This window comes from Giraffa tippelskirchi, chromosome 9 (genome assembly GCF_054371585.1).
Source record: "Giraffa tippelskirchi isolate mGirTip1 chromosome 9, T2T-mGirTip1v1.2.pri, whole genome shotgun sequence".
NCBI lineage: Eukaryota > Metazoa > Chordata > Mammalia > Artiodactyla > Giraffidae > Giraffa > Giraffa tippelskirchi.
In genome coordinates, this window is record NC_137283.1 from 63,905,909 (window position 1) to 63,923,035 (window position 17,127).

Consider the following 17,127-nt stretch of genomic DNA (forward strand, 5'->3'; position numbering starts at 1 on the left):
TACCCATTTTGGAGTTCCTTGGTTTAGTGCCCTGTGAACATTGCATGGCAACTTGAGAGGAAGAGCACGGACCCTCTGGATTGCCTTCGGGGATGTGACACCATTTTACCAATAGGAATCCTTCCAACCCATGAGCTCAGCTTATTTTCCATCGGATCATGTGGATATCATCTTCTTTCATCCATCTCTTGCAGTTTTCTGAGACCGGGTCCTTCCCTCCTGGGTTAGATGGACTCCTGGGTATTTCCTCCTAGTGTAAGTCATTGTCAATGGGGTTGATACTTTCCTTCTCATTCTAAGAGTTTGTGGTGAGCATTGGAAATGCAAACGATTTCCCCCCCTTCCTCTCTGTCCATCTCTCTGAGCCACCAGGTAGAACAGGCGTAGTCAGGGTCACACGGGGCTCAGGGAGTGCAGCTAGACTGTGTTTCTCAGGCCCTCAGTGCTGGGCATCATTCGGTATACTCTCCATGAACCTTCCTTGGTCTGGTGTCCCTTCAGACCTCTCCCTAGTTTTAATAACCTTGCTTGTGTTCTTTGTCTCTTTGGAGACACATCCTTTATCAGCTGTGTGTTTGCAAGTATTTGTCTGCCAGTGTGTGACGTATCCTTTGCTTTTTTTCGTAAGGTCTTTACCAGAGTGGAGACCTTTGATTTTGCACAGTCCACAGTATTGCCTTTTTGTGCATTGCCTTTCTGTATTGTTTCTGAAGACTCCAAGCTCATGTCTAGCCTCTGCTCGATTTTCTGCTGGATTTGTGAGATGTTTGGCATGGAAAATATGTCTCAGAAAAATTTGAAACGAATTTGGTGTAAGGTGTCAAGTTTCCATCCTCATTCATGTCATCCCCTCTGGTTTTCAATTCATCGCTCCTGAACTCCTTTGGAGACCTTGTGGGAAGTTTGGTTGCCTTTCAGTTTGAATTTCTGCTCTTGAATAGATTCACCCAGTTCTGCCAGCAGGGACACGGTAAAGGGTGAGTGAGGGGCAGCCTGCCCTCCCAGCACTGACCACACTGTGTGGTGAGTGTTGCTCTCCCCTCTGGGAGCCCCAGGCCACAGGCATCCCAGTGAGTAGCCAGCTCTGTTCGCAGCTGAAAGGAGTTAGTCTCTCAGGAGCCTCTGTGAGGTTGCCTTTGGGTCTCCCAGGGTGGGAGTTTACAGTGACAGGACCCATTGCACTGCAAGTGAAGTGAGAACCCATATGACATCCGCCACTGCTCCTAAAGAGATGCACCTGAGGCCCCTTGAAGGTCCCGCACAGAGAGCTCTTTAGTGGACATGCTGGAAACTCTGTTTCCTCGTGGGCTGCCCAGGGCAGGCTCTCACCAGTCCAGACACAGACCACGGTGATGACCGGCTCTGCTCTCTCCAAAGGGTTTTCATTGGTGTGTACCCTCATCTGAGCAGTCAGGCCATGTGTACTGCCTCTCCTTGCAACTTCTAGGCCAGGGCTCCTAGGCTAGAACTCTCAGGTCTAACTTGTAGAACTAGGCTACACGGGCCAAGTGCATTGCCTGTCCTCGCAACTTCACAGCTCTCTTCTCTTCTTTACTGCACATTGATTTTCAAGAGTGTGTTTGGGCCACAAGGATGTTGGGTCTTTCTCTAGCCTTATCTCATGAAGTTGAGACAACCTCATTGTTTCTGGTTGTTCCTGTGCTCTGTTTTTCCCATTCTCTTTCCTGGCTTCTTTTGGTGACTTTGTTTGTGCCTGAGGAAGAGCTCAGCATTTCTCTTCTGCCTGAGACATCACACAACAGTAATGCCCACCTGGAGATTAGTTGCCAAAAGGGCCTCGTTTTGCAGATGACATCTTGAAATCACCTGCACTGCCGTTTCTGATACACAAAGGCTGCCCTAAAGGAAATAAAAAACAAGTCCCAAGTCTAGTCTTAAAATATGTGGGCTGTCTAATGAAACCACCTTTTCTATGATTTCGTTGATAGGCATTAACTGGAGACATCCAGAATATGGGAAGACACTGAGATATGAGAGAATTAAAGGTTGTCAGGGGCAAGGGAGGAACAGGGAGTGCTTGAGGTGAATACAGGATTTGCAGGGGGTGAGGGAGGGTTGGTTGTGGAGAATGAAAGAGTCCCAAACTAGAAAGTGGTGATGGTTGCAGAGGATTGTGAAGGTCCTTAATGCTCCAGAAGTGTACCACCTAACATCAATTTTATTGAGTAAAAATGTAAGGAAAAAATACACCAATCTGTGACAAACAAAATATAAATCAAGAAAATAAAATACAGAAAACCTGAATGAAAAGAAGCTCAGGGGAAGCGAATTCAATCTCCACTGGGTAGAAAGTGAGTTGATGGCATCCACGGGTGGCAGAGAGGGATGGAGGATGCAAAGCCAAACCCTCCCCTGGACACGGTGTTTCCAGAAATGGAAATTTGGAAAGGGCTCTGGGTCTCTGTCCAGAGCAGGGGTCCATTCTCCTTGCAGAGGTGGGTCAATCATCGTGGGCATCTGGGTCTTGGGCAGAAGCCAGGGCAGGCTCTCCCTTCAGAGGTGTTCTCTTATCCCCTGACTCAGGTTCTCCTGCCAAAATCCGAGCACGGGCAGGCAGAAGCGAACATGTAGGTGGAGGTGGAGGTTCTCCCCCGGGGATTGGAGCATTGGTGCCTGGGCCTGAGGGTCCTGCTTGCACAGAGATCTGATCCTCCCAGTGTGCCGGCCAATACCCAGTTGGCCTGGTGTCTATGGGAAGGCATGTCTCAGGTCTCGATCTCCTCTCAGTGGATCCCTGAGTCCTGGACATGTAGCAACCACCTCTGTAGAGACAGGGCTGGGAAGTGGAGCCTGGTTGAACCTGGGGGCTGGTGCTGGAGCTGTGAGAGAAGAAAAGGTTACCCACAGGCCTGCCTTTGCCCTTTGCCTCTCTGGAGACAATTCTACCCTGAGCTTTTGAGACAATTCTCAGTTTAGGAAGTCACAATAGGATGTCGTCCTGCCTGCAGTCCACCAAGCAGAAGGTCTGAGGCCAGCCTTTGCTCCAGGTCCAGCACCAGCTTTGGGGGACTCCTCCTGTGTAGCTCAGGACTCCTTCCCCACACACTCACATGCACCAGCACCTCCTCACCTCTGTGCTCACCGTGCTGGGCTCCTGGTCCTCCTGCTGCCTCAGAGGCAGAGGTTCTCAGTGCTCTGGGTCGGACCCGGGTGTGCTGAGCTCCGTGGCAGCCTGAGACTGGGCCGCCGGGTGTGTCTTGGGTGGTGAAGGGGCAGCAGGCCTTCCCTGCTTCCTCTTCAGTCCCAGTTGGGCTGAACCCTCTGTGGGCTCGCTCACCTGGAGGCGGCACTAGGCCTCAAGGGCGGGGGGTGGTGCTCCGACCCCTCCCTCGGGGAGGTGGATGGGGTGTCCCTCTCATCGGCCATATCCAGTGGGAAGCTCTGCAATGACAGTGACCATCAGCCAGCCCTGCTTGGAGTTTTCTGAGCTGGGCCTGGTCAGTATGGCTGTTGCTTCTGCCTACTCAAACTTTTGCTCCCAGAACCAACAGAGACGTGTGTCTGCTCAGACACCTACCCGGGAGAATGGAGACCCACCTGAGGGTGTGAGGTCAGCCTGGGCGGCTGGTGTTGCCTGCCCTGTCCTCATCCCACCCAGCCTGCTTTCCCCTGGGATGTGGATACAACCGGCCCACAGACTTCTGACCCCACATCCGCCTCGGTTTGCTTGAGGCAGACACACCCCAAGAAACCCCCATCCACACACACAGGCAAAGGACCGAGTGTTTCCGGGTGGCATGGGAGAGGTGGCCTGGCCCGGCCTGGGGCTCCCTGTGTTACCTTTCTGTTTCTCTGGGCAAAGGGCCAGAGGCCTCTCGGCGGGGGCCCTGAGCCAGCGTCCACAGGGTTCCCACACACTCTGCCTGGGAGCTCTCCTGAGGCCCCGGCCTCTGGGCAGGGGCAAACAGCAGAACATCTTGGCAGCAAGTGATCTGGCTGGGGCTCCTCTCCACTCTGGAGGCCTGGATACCTGTGTTCCGGGTTCTGTTGTTTTATGTTGCCAGGAAGTGACATCATTTCCTGGGGTTTGTGCTGAGGTCCCTTCCCCAAAGCTCCCCAAGAAATCTCTTGGTTTCTGACTGCTGAACCCCCCCGAGGCCATGTGCCGGCACACAGACGCCCACACAGCCCACCCTACATCCTTGGGGAGCCCTGGATGCAGCCAGGGCCTGAGCTCGGAGGACCCCGCTGCTCTCAGACCAGACCCCTTTTTCTCATAAGTCATGTGGCCCTGGACAAGCATATGCCCCTCAGGGTTTCCCCAGTCTCTCCATCTGCAGAGTGTGGATCACTCTCCCATCTGCCTCCTAGGTCTGTCGGCCTATGATCACCTCCGTGCCTTTCAACCTTGGGCTGATATGTCTCGGAGCTTGTGCACTGAGACTTCCAAAAGAAGAATTCGATATAGGGCTGACATACCACCGAATGGGGCAGAACATGGCCTGGATGGGTTCTGGACCTAGGAAAAGGCAGTCGTCTCGCCTTCCTGATATTTCAAGATCCCACCCCACCCCCACACTGTGGGAGATCTTGAGGTAAGATTCAGACCTCTCCCCTCCAATATAGAACAACCTTCGTCACCCTCCTGTTCCACTGAGATTCTGGCTCAAGTGTCCCACCTCAGTCTCTAGGGGAGATCAAGGCTTCCCCTATGATGCCTCCCAGGCTTCTCTCTTTTACTCTCATCCCCTTGGGTCATTTCCCCCCTTGCAGGGTGAATGGGCCTCTCATTGTTTCAAACCTTGAGATTGATTCATGCAAATTCTGTGAAATCTTATCATTTATTTCCTCTCTCCTTTTTCAGTCTCTCTCTCTAGATGTGTCTGTTTCTTATCCTTTCTAAATTCAGTCTATGAATTTTTCCCTCTCTCTCTGTCTCTCTTGTGTATGCATGCCTATGAATATATGTATGCATGTCTATTGTTAGCCTAGGTTTAAGTTTTAGGTTTTAGTTTTCAGTGAGATAAAGGATTGGGATTGGAGTCGCTGTGAGGGGAAGGGATACGGGTGAAGCTCTTGTTTCTGGTTCACTGAGTGATGTGAGTTCTTAGTCTCTTTTTCATATGAACCCCTCCTCATAGACACCACTTGCAAATAGTCTCTCATATTCAGTTTGCTACCTTTTAATTTGTGAATGCTTAGCTTTTTTTTGTTGCAAAGCTGTTCAATTGCATAGAAGCCCCTGGTGTTCTTTGGTTTTCTGTTTCCCTTACTTGAAGAGACACATTTTTGCTTCCCACACCAAATGTTAAGGAGCCTAAGGCACATGCTTATTTCAAGGAGTTTCAAACCTCCCTTGTGGCTCATCCGGTAAAGAGTCCACCTGCAAGGCGGGAGACCTGGGTTCGATTCCCGGGTTGGGAAATCCCCTGGAGAAGGGAAAAGCTACCCGCTCCAGTATTCTGGCCTGGAGAATCCAATGGCCTGTATAGTCCATAGGGTTGCAAAAAGTCAGACAAAACTGAGCGACTTTCACTTTCACTCAGAACTTCTAGCTTTGGGTTGACGTGTTTCACTGATTTTGTGGTGCTATGAGAACAAAAGGCAATGTGATTCTTCAGATGCAGCCATCCAGTTTTGCCATGGCCCTTTCTTGAAGAGGCTTTTGTGTTCCCTTTTGCGTATACTCCCCTCCTTTGTAGTGGGTGAATTGACCATAGAAGCTTGGGTTTATTTCTTGGACTCTCAACTCTGTTGTATGGATCTGGATGCGTGTGTATGTTTGTGTGCCCAACACCACACTGTCCAGATGATCCTAGTGTAGCAGTCTAGTTGGCTATCAGGCATCCTGGTAGACCCATATCAGGCCTTCTTTCCTTAGACTGTACAGACAATAGAGGCTCCTTTGTGTTTTCATACCCATTTTGGAGTTCCTTGGTTTAGTGCCCTGTGAACATTGCATGGCAACTTGAGAGGAAGAGCACGGACCCTCTGGATTGCCTTCGGGGATGTGACACCATTTTACCAATAGGAATCCTTCCAACCCATGAGCTCAGCTTATTTTCCATCGGATCATGTGGATATCATCTTCTTTCATCCATCTCTTGCAGTTTTCTGAGACCGGGTCCTTCCCTCCTGGGTTAGATGGACTCCTGGGTATTTCCTCCTAGTGTAAGTCATTGTCAATGGGGTTGATACTTTCCTTCTCATTGTAAGAGTTTGTGGTGAGCATTGGAAATGCAAACGATTTTCCCCCCTTCCTCTCTGTCCATCTCTCTGAGCCACCAGGTAGAACAGGCGTAGTCAGGGTCACACGGGGCTCAGGGAGTGCAGCTAGACTGTGTTTCTCAGGCCCTCAGTGCTGGGCATCATTCGGTATACTCTCCATGAACCTTCCTTGGTCTGGTGTCCCTTCAGACCTCTCCCTAGTTTTAATAACCTTGCTTGTGTTCTTTGTCTCTTTGGAGACACATCCTTTATCAGCTGTGTGTTTGCAAGTATTTGTCTGCCAGTGTGTGACGTATCCTTTGCTTTTTTTCGTAAGGTCTTTACCAGAGTGGAGACCTTTGATTTTGCACAGTCCACAGTATTGCCTTTTTGTGCATTGCCTTTCTGTATTGTTTCTGAAGACTCCAAGCTCATGTCTAGCCTCTGCTCGATTTTCTGCTGGATTTGTGAGATGTTTGGCATGGAAAATATGTCTCAGAAAAATTTGAAACGAATTTGGTGTAAGGTGTCAAGTTTCCATCCTCATTCATGTCATCCCCTCTGGTTTTCAATTCATCGCTCCTGAACTCCTTTGGAGACCTTGTGGGAAGTTTGGTTGCCTTTCAGTTTGAATTTCTGCTCTTGAATAGATTCACCCAGTTCTGCCAGCAGGGACACGGTAAAGGGTGAGTGAGGGGCAGCCTGCCCTCCCAGCACTGACCACACTGTGTGGTGAGTGTTGCTCTCCCCTCTGGGAGCCCCAGGCCACAGGCATCCCAGTGAGTAGCCAGCTCTGTTCGCAGCTGAAAGGAGTTAGTCTCTCAGGAGCCTCTGTGAGGTTGCCTTTGGGTCTCCCAGGGTGGGAGTTTACAGTGACAGGACCCATTGCACTGCAAGTGAAGTGAGAACCCATATGACATCCGCCACTGCTCCTAAAGAGATGCACCTGAGGCCCCTTGAAGGTCCCGCACAGAGAGCTCTTTAGTGGACATGCTGGAAACTCTGTTTCCTCGTGGGCTGCCCAGGGCAGGCTCTCACCAGTCCAGACACAGACCGCGGTGATGACCGGCTCTGCTCTCTCCAAAGGGTTTTCATTGGTGTGTACCCTCATCTGAGCAGTCAGGCCATGTGTACTGCCTCTCCTTGCAACTTCTAGGCCAGGGCTCCTAGGCTAGAACTCTCAGGTCTAACTTGTAGAACTAGGCTACACGGGCCAAGTGCATTGCCTGTCCTCGCAACTTCACAGCTCTCTTCTCTTCTTTACTGCACATTGATTTTCAAGAGTGTGTTTGGGCCACAAGGATGTTGGGTCTTTCTCTAGCCTTATCTCATGAAGTTGAGACAACCTCATTGTTTCTGGTTGTTCCTGTGCTCTGTTTTTCCCATTCTCTTTCCTGGCTTCTTTTGGTGACTTTGTTTGTGCCTGAGGAAGAGCTCAGCATTTCTCTTCTGCCTGAGACATCACACAACAGTAATGCCCACCTGGAGATTAGTTGCCAAAAGGGCCTCGTTTTGCAGATGACATCTTGAAATCACCTGCACTGCCGTTTCTGATACACAAAGGCTGCCCTAAAGGAAATAAAAAACAAGTCCCAAGTCTAGTCTTAAAATATGTGGGCTGTCTAATGAAACCACCTTTTCTATGATTTCGTTGATAGGCATTAACTGGAGACATCCAGAATATGGGAAGACACTGAGATATGAGAGAATTAAAGGTTGTCAGGGGCAAGGGAGGAACAGGGAGTGCTTGAGGTGAATACAGGATTTGCAGGGGGTGAGGGAGGGTTGGTTGTGGAGAATGAAAGAGTCCCAAACTAGAAAGTGGTGATGGTTGCAGAGGATTGTGAAGGTCCTTAATGCTCCAGAAGTGTACCACCTAACATCAATTTTATTGAGTAAAAATGTAAGGAAAAAATACACCAATCTGTGACAAACAAAATATAAATCAAGAAAATAAAATACAGAAAACCTGAATGAAAAGAAGCTCAGGGGAAGCGAATTCAATCTCCACTGGGTAGAAAGTGAGTTGATGGCATCCACGGGTGGCAGAGAGGGATGGAGGATGCAAAGCCAAACCCTCCCCTGGACACGGTGTTTCCAGAAATGGAAATTTGGAAAGGGCTCTGGGTCTCTGTCCAGAGCAGGGGTCCATTCTCCTTGCAGAGGTGGGTCAATCATCGTGGGCATCTGGGTCTTGGGCAGAAGCCAGGGCAGGCTCTCCCTTCAGAGGTGTTCTCTTATCCCCTGACTCAGGTTCTCCTGCCAAAATCCGAGCACGGGCAGGCAGAAGCGAACATGGAGGTGGAGGTGGAGGTTCTCCCCCGGGGATTGGAGCATTGGTGCCTGGGCCTGAGGGTCCTGCTTGCACAGAGATCTGATCCTCCCAGTGTGCTGGCCAATACCCAGTTGGCCTGGTGTCTATGGGAAGGCATGTCTCAGGTCTCGATCTCCTCTCAGTGGATCCCTGAGTCCTGGACATGTAGCAACCACCTCTGTAGAGACAGGGCTGGGAAGTGGAGCCTGGTTGAACCTGGGGGCTGGTGCTGGAGCTGTGAGAGAAGAAAAGGTTACCCACAGGCCTGCCTTTGCCCTTTGCCTCTCTGGAGACAATTCTACCCTGAGCTTTTGAGACAATTCTCAGCTTAGGAAGTCACAATAGGATGTCGTCCTGCCTGCAGTCCACCAAGCAGAAGGTCTGAGGCCAGCCTTTGCTCCAGGTCCAGCACCAGCTTTGGGGGACTCGTCCTGTGTAGCTCAGGACTCCTTCCCCACACACTCACATGCACCAGCACCTCCTCACCTCTGTGCTCACCGTGCTGGGCTCCTGGTCCTCCTGCTGCCTCAGAGGCAGAGGTTCTCAGTGCTCTGGGTCGGACCCGGGTGTGCTGAGCTCCGTGGCAGCCTGAGACTGGGCCGCCGGGTGTGTCTTGGGTGGTGAAGGGGCAGCAGGCCTTCCCTGCTTCCTCTTCAGTCCCAGTTGGGCTGAACCCTCTGTGGGCTCGCTCACCTGGAGGCGGCACTAGGCCTCAAGGGCGGGGGGTGGTGCTCCGACCCCTCCCTCGGGGAGGTGGATGGGGTGTCCCTCTCATCGGCCATATCCAGTGGGAAGCTCTGCAATGACAGTGACCATCAGCCAGCCCTGCTTGGAGTTTTCTGAGCTGGGCCTGGTCAGTATGGCTGTTGCTTCTGCCTACTCAAACTTTTGCTCCCAGAACCAACAGAGACGTGTGTCTGCTCAGACACCTACCCGGGAGAATGGAGACCCACCTGAGGGTGTGAGGTCAGCCTGGGCGGCTGGTGTTGCCTGCCCTGTCCTCATCCCACCCAGCCTGCTTTCCCCTGGGATGTGGATACAACCGGCCCACAGACTTCTGACCCCACATCCGCCTCGGTTTGCTTGAGGCAGACACACCCCAAGAAACCCCCATCCACACACACAGGCAAAGGACCGAGTGTTTCCGGGTGGCATGGGAGAGGTGGCCTGGCCCGGCCTGGGGCTCCCTGTGTTACCTTTCTGTTTCTCTGGGCAAAGGGCCAGAGGCCTCTCGGCGGGGGCCCTGAGCCAGCGTCCACAGGGTTCCCACACACTCTGCCTGGGAGCGCTCCTGAGGCCCCGGCCTCTGGGCAGGGGCAAACAGCAGAACATCTTGGCAGCAAGTGATCTGGCTGGGGCTCCTCTCCACTCTGGAGGCCTGGATACCTGTGTTCCGGGTTCTGTTGTTTTATGTTGCCAGGAAGTGACATCATTTCCTGGGGTTTGTGCTGAGGTCCCTTCCCCAAAGCTCCCCAAGAAATCTCTTGGTTTCTGACTGCTGAACCCCCCCGAGGCCACGTGCAGGCACAGAGACGCCCACACAGCCCACCCTACATCCTTGGGGAGCCCTGGATGCAGCCAGGGCCTGAGCTCGGAGGACCCCGCTGCTCTCAGACCAGACCCCTTTTTCTCATAAGTCATGTGGCCCTGGACAAGCATATGCCCCTCAGGGTTTCCCCAGTCTCTCCATCTGCAGACTGTGGATCACTCTCCCATCTGCCTCCTAGGTCTGTCGGCCTATGATCACCTCCGTGCCTTTCAACCTTGGGCTGATATGTCTCGGAGCTTGTGCACTGAGACTTCCAAAAGAAGAATTCGATATAGGGCTGACATACCACCGAATGGGGCAGAACATGGCCTGGATGGGTTCTGGACCTAGGAAAAGGCAGTCGTCTCGCCTTCCTGATATTTCAAGATCCCACCCCACCCCCACACTGTGGGAGATCTTGAGGTAAGATTCAGACCTCTCCCCTCCAATATAGAGCAACCTTCGTCACCCTCCTGTTCCACTGAGATTCTGGCTCAAGTGTCCCACCTCAGTCTCTAGGGGAGATCAAGGCTTCCCCTATGATGCCTCCCAGGCTTCTCTCTTTTACTCTCATCCCCTTGGGTCATTTCCCCCCTTGCAGGGTGAATGGGCCTCTCATTGTTTCAAACCTTGAGATTGATTCATGCAAATTCTGTGAAATCTTATCATTTATTTCCTCTCTCCTTTTTCAGTCTCTCTCTCTAGATGTGTCTGTTTCTTATCCTTTCTAAATTCAGTCTATTAATTTTTCCCTCTCTCTCTGTCTCTCTTGTGTATGCATGCCTATGAATATATGTATGCATGTCTATTGTTAGCCTAGGTTTAAGTTTTAGGTTTTAGTTTTCAGTGAGATAAAGGATTGGGATTGGAGTCGCTGTGAGGGGAAGGGATAGGGGTGATGCTCTTGTTTCTGGTTCACTGAGTGATGTGAGTTCTTAGTCTCTTTTTCATATGAACCCCTCCTCATAGACACCACTTGCAAATAGTCTCTCATATTCAGTTTGCTACCTTTTAATTTGTGAATGCTTAGCTTTTATTTGTTGCAAAGCTGTTCAATTGCATAGAAGCCCCTGGTGTTCTTTGGTTTTCTGTTTCCCTTACTTGAAGAGACCCATTTTTGCTTCCCACACCAAATGTTAAGGAGCCTAAGGCACATGCTTATTTCAAGGAGTTTCAAACCTCCCTTGTGGCTCATCCGGTAAAGAGTCCACCTGCAAGGCGGGAGACCTGGGTTCGATTCCCGGGTTGGGAAATCCCCTGGAGAAGGGAAAAGCTACCCGCTCCAGTATTCTGGCCTGGAGAATCCAATGGCCTGTATAGTCCATAGGGTTGCAAAAAGTCAGACAAAACTGAGCGACTTTCACTTTCACTCAGAACTTCTAGCTTTGGGTTGACGTGTTTCACTGATTTTGTGGTGCTATGAGAACAAAAGGCAATGTGATTCTTCAGATGCAGCCATCCAGTTTTGCCATGGCCCTTTCTTGAAGAGGCTTTTGTGTTCCCTTTTGCATATACTCCCCTCCTTTGTAGTGGGTGAATTGACCATAGAAGCTTGGGTTTATTTCTTGGACTCTCAACTCTGTTGTATGGATCTGGATGCGTGTGTATGTTTGTGTGCCCAACACCACACTGTCCAGATGATCCTAGTGTAGCAGTCTAGTTGGCTATCAGGCATCCTGGTAGACCCATATCAGGCCTTCTTTCCTTAGACTGTACAGACAATATAGGCTCCTTTGTGTTTTCATACCCATTTTGGAGTTCCTTGGTTTAGTGCCCTGTGAACATTGCATGGCAACTTGAGAGGAAGAGCACGGACCGTCTGGATTGCCTTCGGGGATGTGACACCATTTTACCAATAGGAATCCTTCCAACCCATGAGCTCAGCTTATTTTCCATCGGATCATGTGGATATCATCTTCTTTCATCCATCTCTTGCAGTTTTCTGAGACCGGGTCCTTCCCTCCTGGGTTAGATGGACTCCTGGGTATTTCCTCCTAGTGTAAGTCATTGTCAATGGGGTTGATACTTTCCTTCTCATTCTAAGAGTTTGTGGTGAGCATTGGAAATGCAAACGATTTTCCCCCCTTCCTCTCTGTCCATCTCTCTGAGCCACCAGGTAGAACAGGCGTAGTCAGGGTCAAACGGGGCTCAGGGAGTGCAGCTAGACTGTGTTTCTCAGGCCCTCAGTGCTGGGCATCATTCGGTATACTCTCCATGAACCTTCCTTGGTCTGGTGTCCCTTCAGCCCTCTCCCTAGTTTTAATAACCTTGCTTGTGTTCTTTGTCTCTTTGGAGACACATCCTTTATCAGCTGTGTGTTTGCAAGTATTTGTCTGCCAGTGTGTGACGTATCCTTTGCTTTTTGTCGTAAGGTCTTTACCAGAGTGGAGACCTTTGATTTTGCACAGTCCACAGTATGGCCTTTTTGTGCATTGCCTTTCTGTATTGTTTCTGAAGACTCCAAGCTCATGTCTAGCCTCTGCTCGATTTTCTGCTGGATTTGTGAGATGTTTGGCATGGAAAATATGTCTCAGAAAAATTTGAAATGAATTTGGTGTAAGGTGTCAAGTTTCCATCCTCATTCATGTCATCCCCTCTGGTTTTCAATTCATCGCTCCTGAACTCCTTTGGAGACCTTGTGGGAAGTTTGGTTGCCTTTCAGTTTGAATTTCTGCTCTTGAATAGATTCACCCAGTTCTGCCAGCAGGGACACGGTAAAGGGTGAGTGAGGGGCAGCCTGCCCTCCCAGCACTGACCACACTGTGTGGTGAGTGTTGCTCTCCCCTCTGGGAGCCCCAGGCCACAGGCATCCCAGTGAGTAGCCAGCTCTGTTCGCAGCTGAAAGGAGTTAGTCTCTCAGGAGCCTCTGTGAGGTTGCCTTTGGGTCTCCCAGGGTGGGAGTTTACAGTGACAGGACCCATTGCACTGCAAGTGAAGTGAGAACCCATATGACATCCGCCACTGCTCCTAAAGAGATGCACCTGAGGCCCCTTGAAGGTCCTGCACAGAGAGCTCTTTAGTGGACATGCTGGAAACTCTGTTTCCTCGTGGGCTGCCCAGGGCAGGCTCTCACCAGTCCAGACACAGACCACGGTGATGACCGGCTCTGCTCTCTCCAAAGGGTTTTCATTGGTGTGTACCCTCATCTGAGCAGTCAGGCCATGTGTACTGCCTCTCCTTGCAACTTCTAGGCCAGGGCTCCTAGGCTAGAACTCTCAGGTCTAACTTGTAGAACTAGGCTACACGGGCCAAGTGCATTGCCTGTCCTCGCAACTTCACAGCACTCTTCTCTTCTTTACTGCACATTGATTTTCAAGAGTGTGTTTGGGCCACAAGGATGTTGGGTCTTTCTCTAGCCTTATCTCATGACGTTGAGACAACCTCATTGTTTCTGTTTGTTCCTGTGCTCTGTTTTTCCCATTCTCTTTCCTGGCTTCTTTTGGTGACTTTGTTTGTGCCTGAGGAAGAGCTCAGCATTTCTCTTCTGCCTGAGACATCACACAACAGTAATGCCCACCTGGAGATTAGTTGCCAAACGGGCCTCGTTTTGCAGATGACATCTTGAAATCACCTGCACTGCCGTTTCTGATACACAAAGGCTGCCCTAAAGGAAATAAAAAACAAGTCCCAAGTCTAGTCTTAAAATATGTGGGCTGTCTAATGAAACCACCTTTTCTATGATTTCGTTGATAGGCATTAACTGGAGACATCCAGAATATGGGGAGACACTGAGATATGAGAGAATTAAAGGTTGTCAGGGGCAAGGGAGGAACAGGGAGTGCTTGAGGTGAATACAGGATTTGCAGGGGGTGAGGGAGGGTTGGTTGTGGAGAATGAAAGAGTCCCAAACTAGAAAGTGGTGATGGTTGCAGAGGATTGTGAAGGTCCTTAATGCTCCAGAAGTGTACCACCTAACATCAATTTTATTGAGTAAAAATGTAAGGAAAAAATACACCAATCTGTGACAAACAAAATATAAATCAAGAAAATAAAATACAGAAAACCTGAATGAAAAGAAGCTCAGGGGAAGCAAATTCAATCTCCACTGGGTAGAAAGTGAGTTGATGGCATCCACGGGTGGCAGAGAGGGATGGAGGATGCAAAGCCAAACCCTCCCCTGGACACGGTGTTTCCAGAAATGGAAATTTGGAAAGGGCTCTGGGTCTCTGTCCAGAGCAGGGGTCCATTCTCCTTGCAGAGGTGGGTCAATCATCGTGGGCATCTGGGTCTTGGGCAGAAGCCAGGGCAGGCTCTCCCTTCAGAGGTGTTCTCTTATCCCCTGACTCAGGTTCTCCTGCCAAAATCCGAGCACGGGCAGGCAGAAGCGAACATGGAGGTGGAGGTGGAGGTTCTCCCCCGGGGATTGGAGCATTGGTGCCTGGGCCTGAGGGTCCTGCTTGCACAGAGATCTGATCCTCCCAGTGTGCTGGCCAATACCCAGTTGGCCTGGTGTCTATGGGAAGGCATGTCTCAGGTCTCGATCTCCTCTCAGTGGATCCCTGAGTCCTGGACATGTAGCAACCACCTCTGTAGAGACAGGGCTGGGAAGTGGAGCCTGGTTGAACCTGGGGGCTGGTGCTGGAGCTGTGAGAGAAGAAAAGGTTACCCACAGGCCTGCCTTTGCCCTTTGCCTCTCTGGAGACAATTCTACCCTGAGCTTTTGAGACAATTCTCAGTTTAGGAAGTCACAATAGGATGTCGTCCTGCCTGCAGTCCACCAAGCAGAAGGTCTGAGGCCAGCCTTTGCTCCAGGTCCAGCACCAGCTTTGGGGGACTCCTCCTGTGTAGCTCAGGACTCCTTCCCCACAGACTCACATGCACCAGCACCTCCTCACCTCTGTGCTCACCGTGCTGGGCTCCTGGTCCTCCTGCTTCCTCAGAGGCAGAGGTTCTCAGTGCTCTGGGTCGGACCCGGGTGTGCTGAGCTCCGTGGCAGCCTGAGACTGGGCCGCCGGGTGTGTCTTGGGTGGTGAAGGGGCAGCAGGCCTTCCCTGCTTCCTCTTCAGTCCCAGTTGGGCTGAACCCTCTGTGGGCTCGCTCACCTGGAGGCGGCACTAGGCCTCAAGGGCGGGGGGTGGTGCTCCGACCCCTCCCTCGGGGAGGTGGATGGGGTGTCCCTCTCATCGGCCATATCCAGTGGGAAGCTCTGCAATGACAGTGACCATCAGCCAGCCCTGCTTGGAGTTTTCTGAGCTGGGCCTGGTCAGTATGGCTGTTGCTTCTGCCTACTCAAACTTTTGCTCCCAGAACCAACAGAGACGTGTGTCTGCTCAGACACCTACCCGGGAGAATGGAGACCCACCTGAGGGTGTGAGGTCAGCCTGGGCGGCTGGTGTTGCCTGCCCTGTCCTCATCCCACCCAGCCTGCTTTCCCCTGGGATGTGGATACAACCGGCCCACAGACTTCTGACCCCACATCCGCCTCGGTTTGCTTGAGGCAGACACACCCCAAGAAACCCCCATCCACACACACAGGCAAAGGACCGAGTGTTTCCGGGTGGCATGGGAGAGGTGGCCTGGCCCGGCCTGGGGCTCCCTGTGTTACCTTTCTGTTTCTCTGGGCAAAGGGCCAGAGGCCTCTCGGCGGGGGCCCTGAGCCAGCGTCCACAGGGTTCCCACACACTCTGCCTGTGAGCTCTCCTGAGGCCCCGGCCTCTGGGCAGGGGCAAACAGCAGAACATCTTGGCAGCAAGTGATCTGGCTGGGGCTCCTCTCCACTCTGGAGGCCTGGATACCTGTGTTCCGGGTTCTGTTGTTCTATGTTGCCAGGAAGTGACATCATTTCCTGGGGTTTGTGCTGAGGTCCCTTCCCCAAAGCTCCCCAAGAAATCTCTTGGTTTCTGACTGCTGAACCCCCCCGAGGCCATGTGCAGGCACACAGACGCCCACACAGCCCACCCTACATCCTTGGGGAGCCCTGGATGAGGCCAGGGCCTGAGCTCGGAGGACCCCGCTGCTCTCAGACCAGACCCCTTTTTCTCATAAGTCATGTGGCCCTGGACAAGCATATGCCCCTCAGGGTTTCCCCAGTCTCTCCATCTGCAGAGTGTGGATCACTCTCCCATCTGCCTCCTAGGTCTGTCGGCCTATGATCACCTCCGTGCCTTTCAACCTTGGGCTGATATGTCTCGGAGCTTGTGCACTGAGACTTCCAAAAGAAGAATTCGATATAGGGCTGACATACCACCGAATGGGGCAGAACATGGCCTGGATGGGTTCTGGACCTAGGAAAAGGCAGTCGTCTCGCCTTCCTGATATTTCAAGATCCCACCCCACCCCCACACTGTGGGAGATCTTGAGGTAAGATTCAGACCTCTCCCCTCCAATATAGAACAACCTTCGTCACCCTCCTGTTCCACTGAGATTCTGGCTCAAGTGTCCCACCTCAGTCTCTAGGGGAGATCAAGGCTTCCCCTATGGTGCCTCCCAGGCTTCTCTCTTTTACTCTCATCCCCTTGGGTCATTTCCCCCCTTGCAGGGTGAATGGGCCTCTCATTGTTTCAAACCTTGAGATTGATTCATGCAAATTCTGTGAAATCTTATCATTTATTTCCTCTCTCCTTTTTCAGTCTCTCTCTCTAGATGTGTCTGTTTCTTATCCTTTCTAAATTCAGTCTATGAATTTTTCCCTCTCTCTCTGTCTCTCTTGTGTATGCATGCCTATGAATATATGTATGCATGTCTATTGTTAGCCTAGGTTTAAGTTTTAGGTTTTAGTTTTCAGTGAGATAAAGGATTGGGATTGGAGTCGCTGTGAGGGGAAGGGATAGGGGTGATGCTCTTGTTTCTGGTTCACTGAGTGATGTGAGTTCTTAGTCTCTTTTTCATATGAACCCCTCCTCATAGACACCACTTGCAAATAGTCTCTCATATTCAGTTTGCTACCTTTTAATTTGTGAATGCTTAGCTTTTTTTTGTTGCAAAGCTGTTCAGTTGCATAGAAGCCCCTGGTGTTCTTTGGTTTTCTGTTTCCCTTACTTGAAGAGACCCATTTTTGCTTCCCACACCAAATGTTAAGGAGCCTAAGGCACATGCTTATTTCAAGGAGTTTCAAACCTCCCTTGTGGCTCATCCGGTAAAGAGTCCACCTGCAAGGCGGGAGACCTGGGTTCGATTC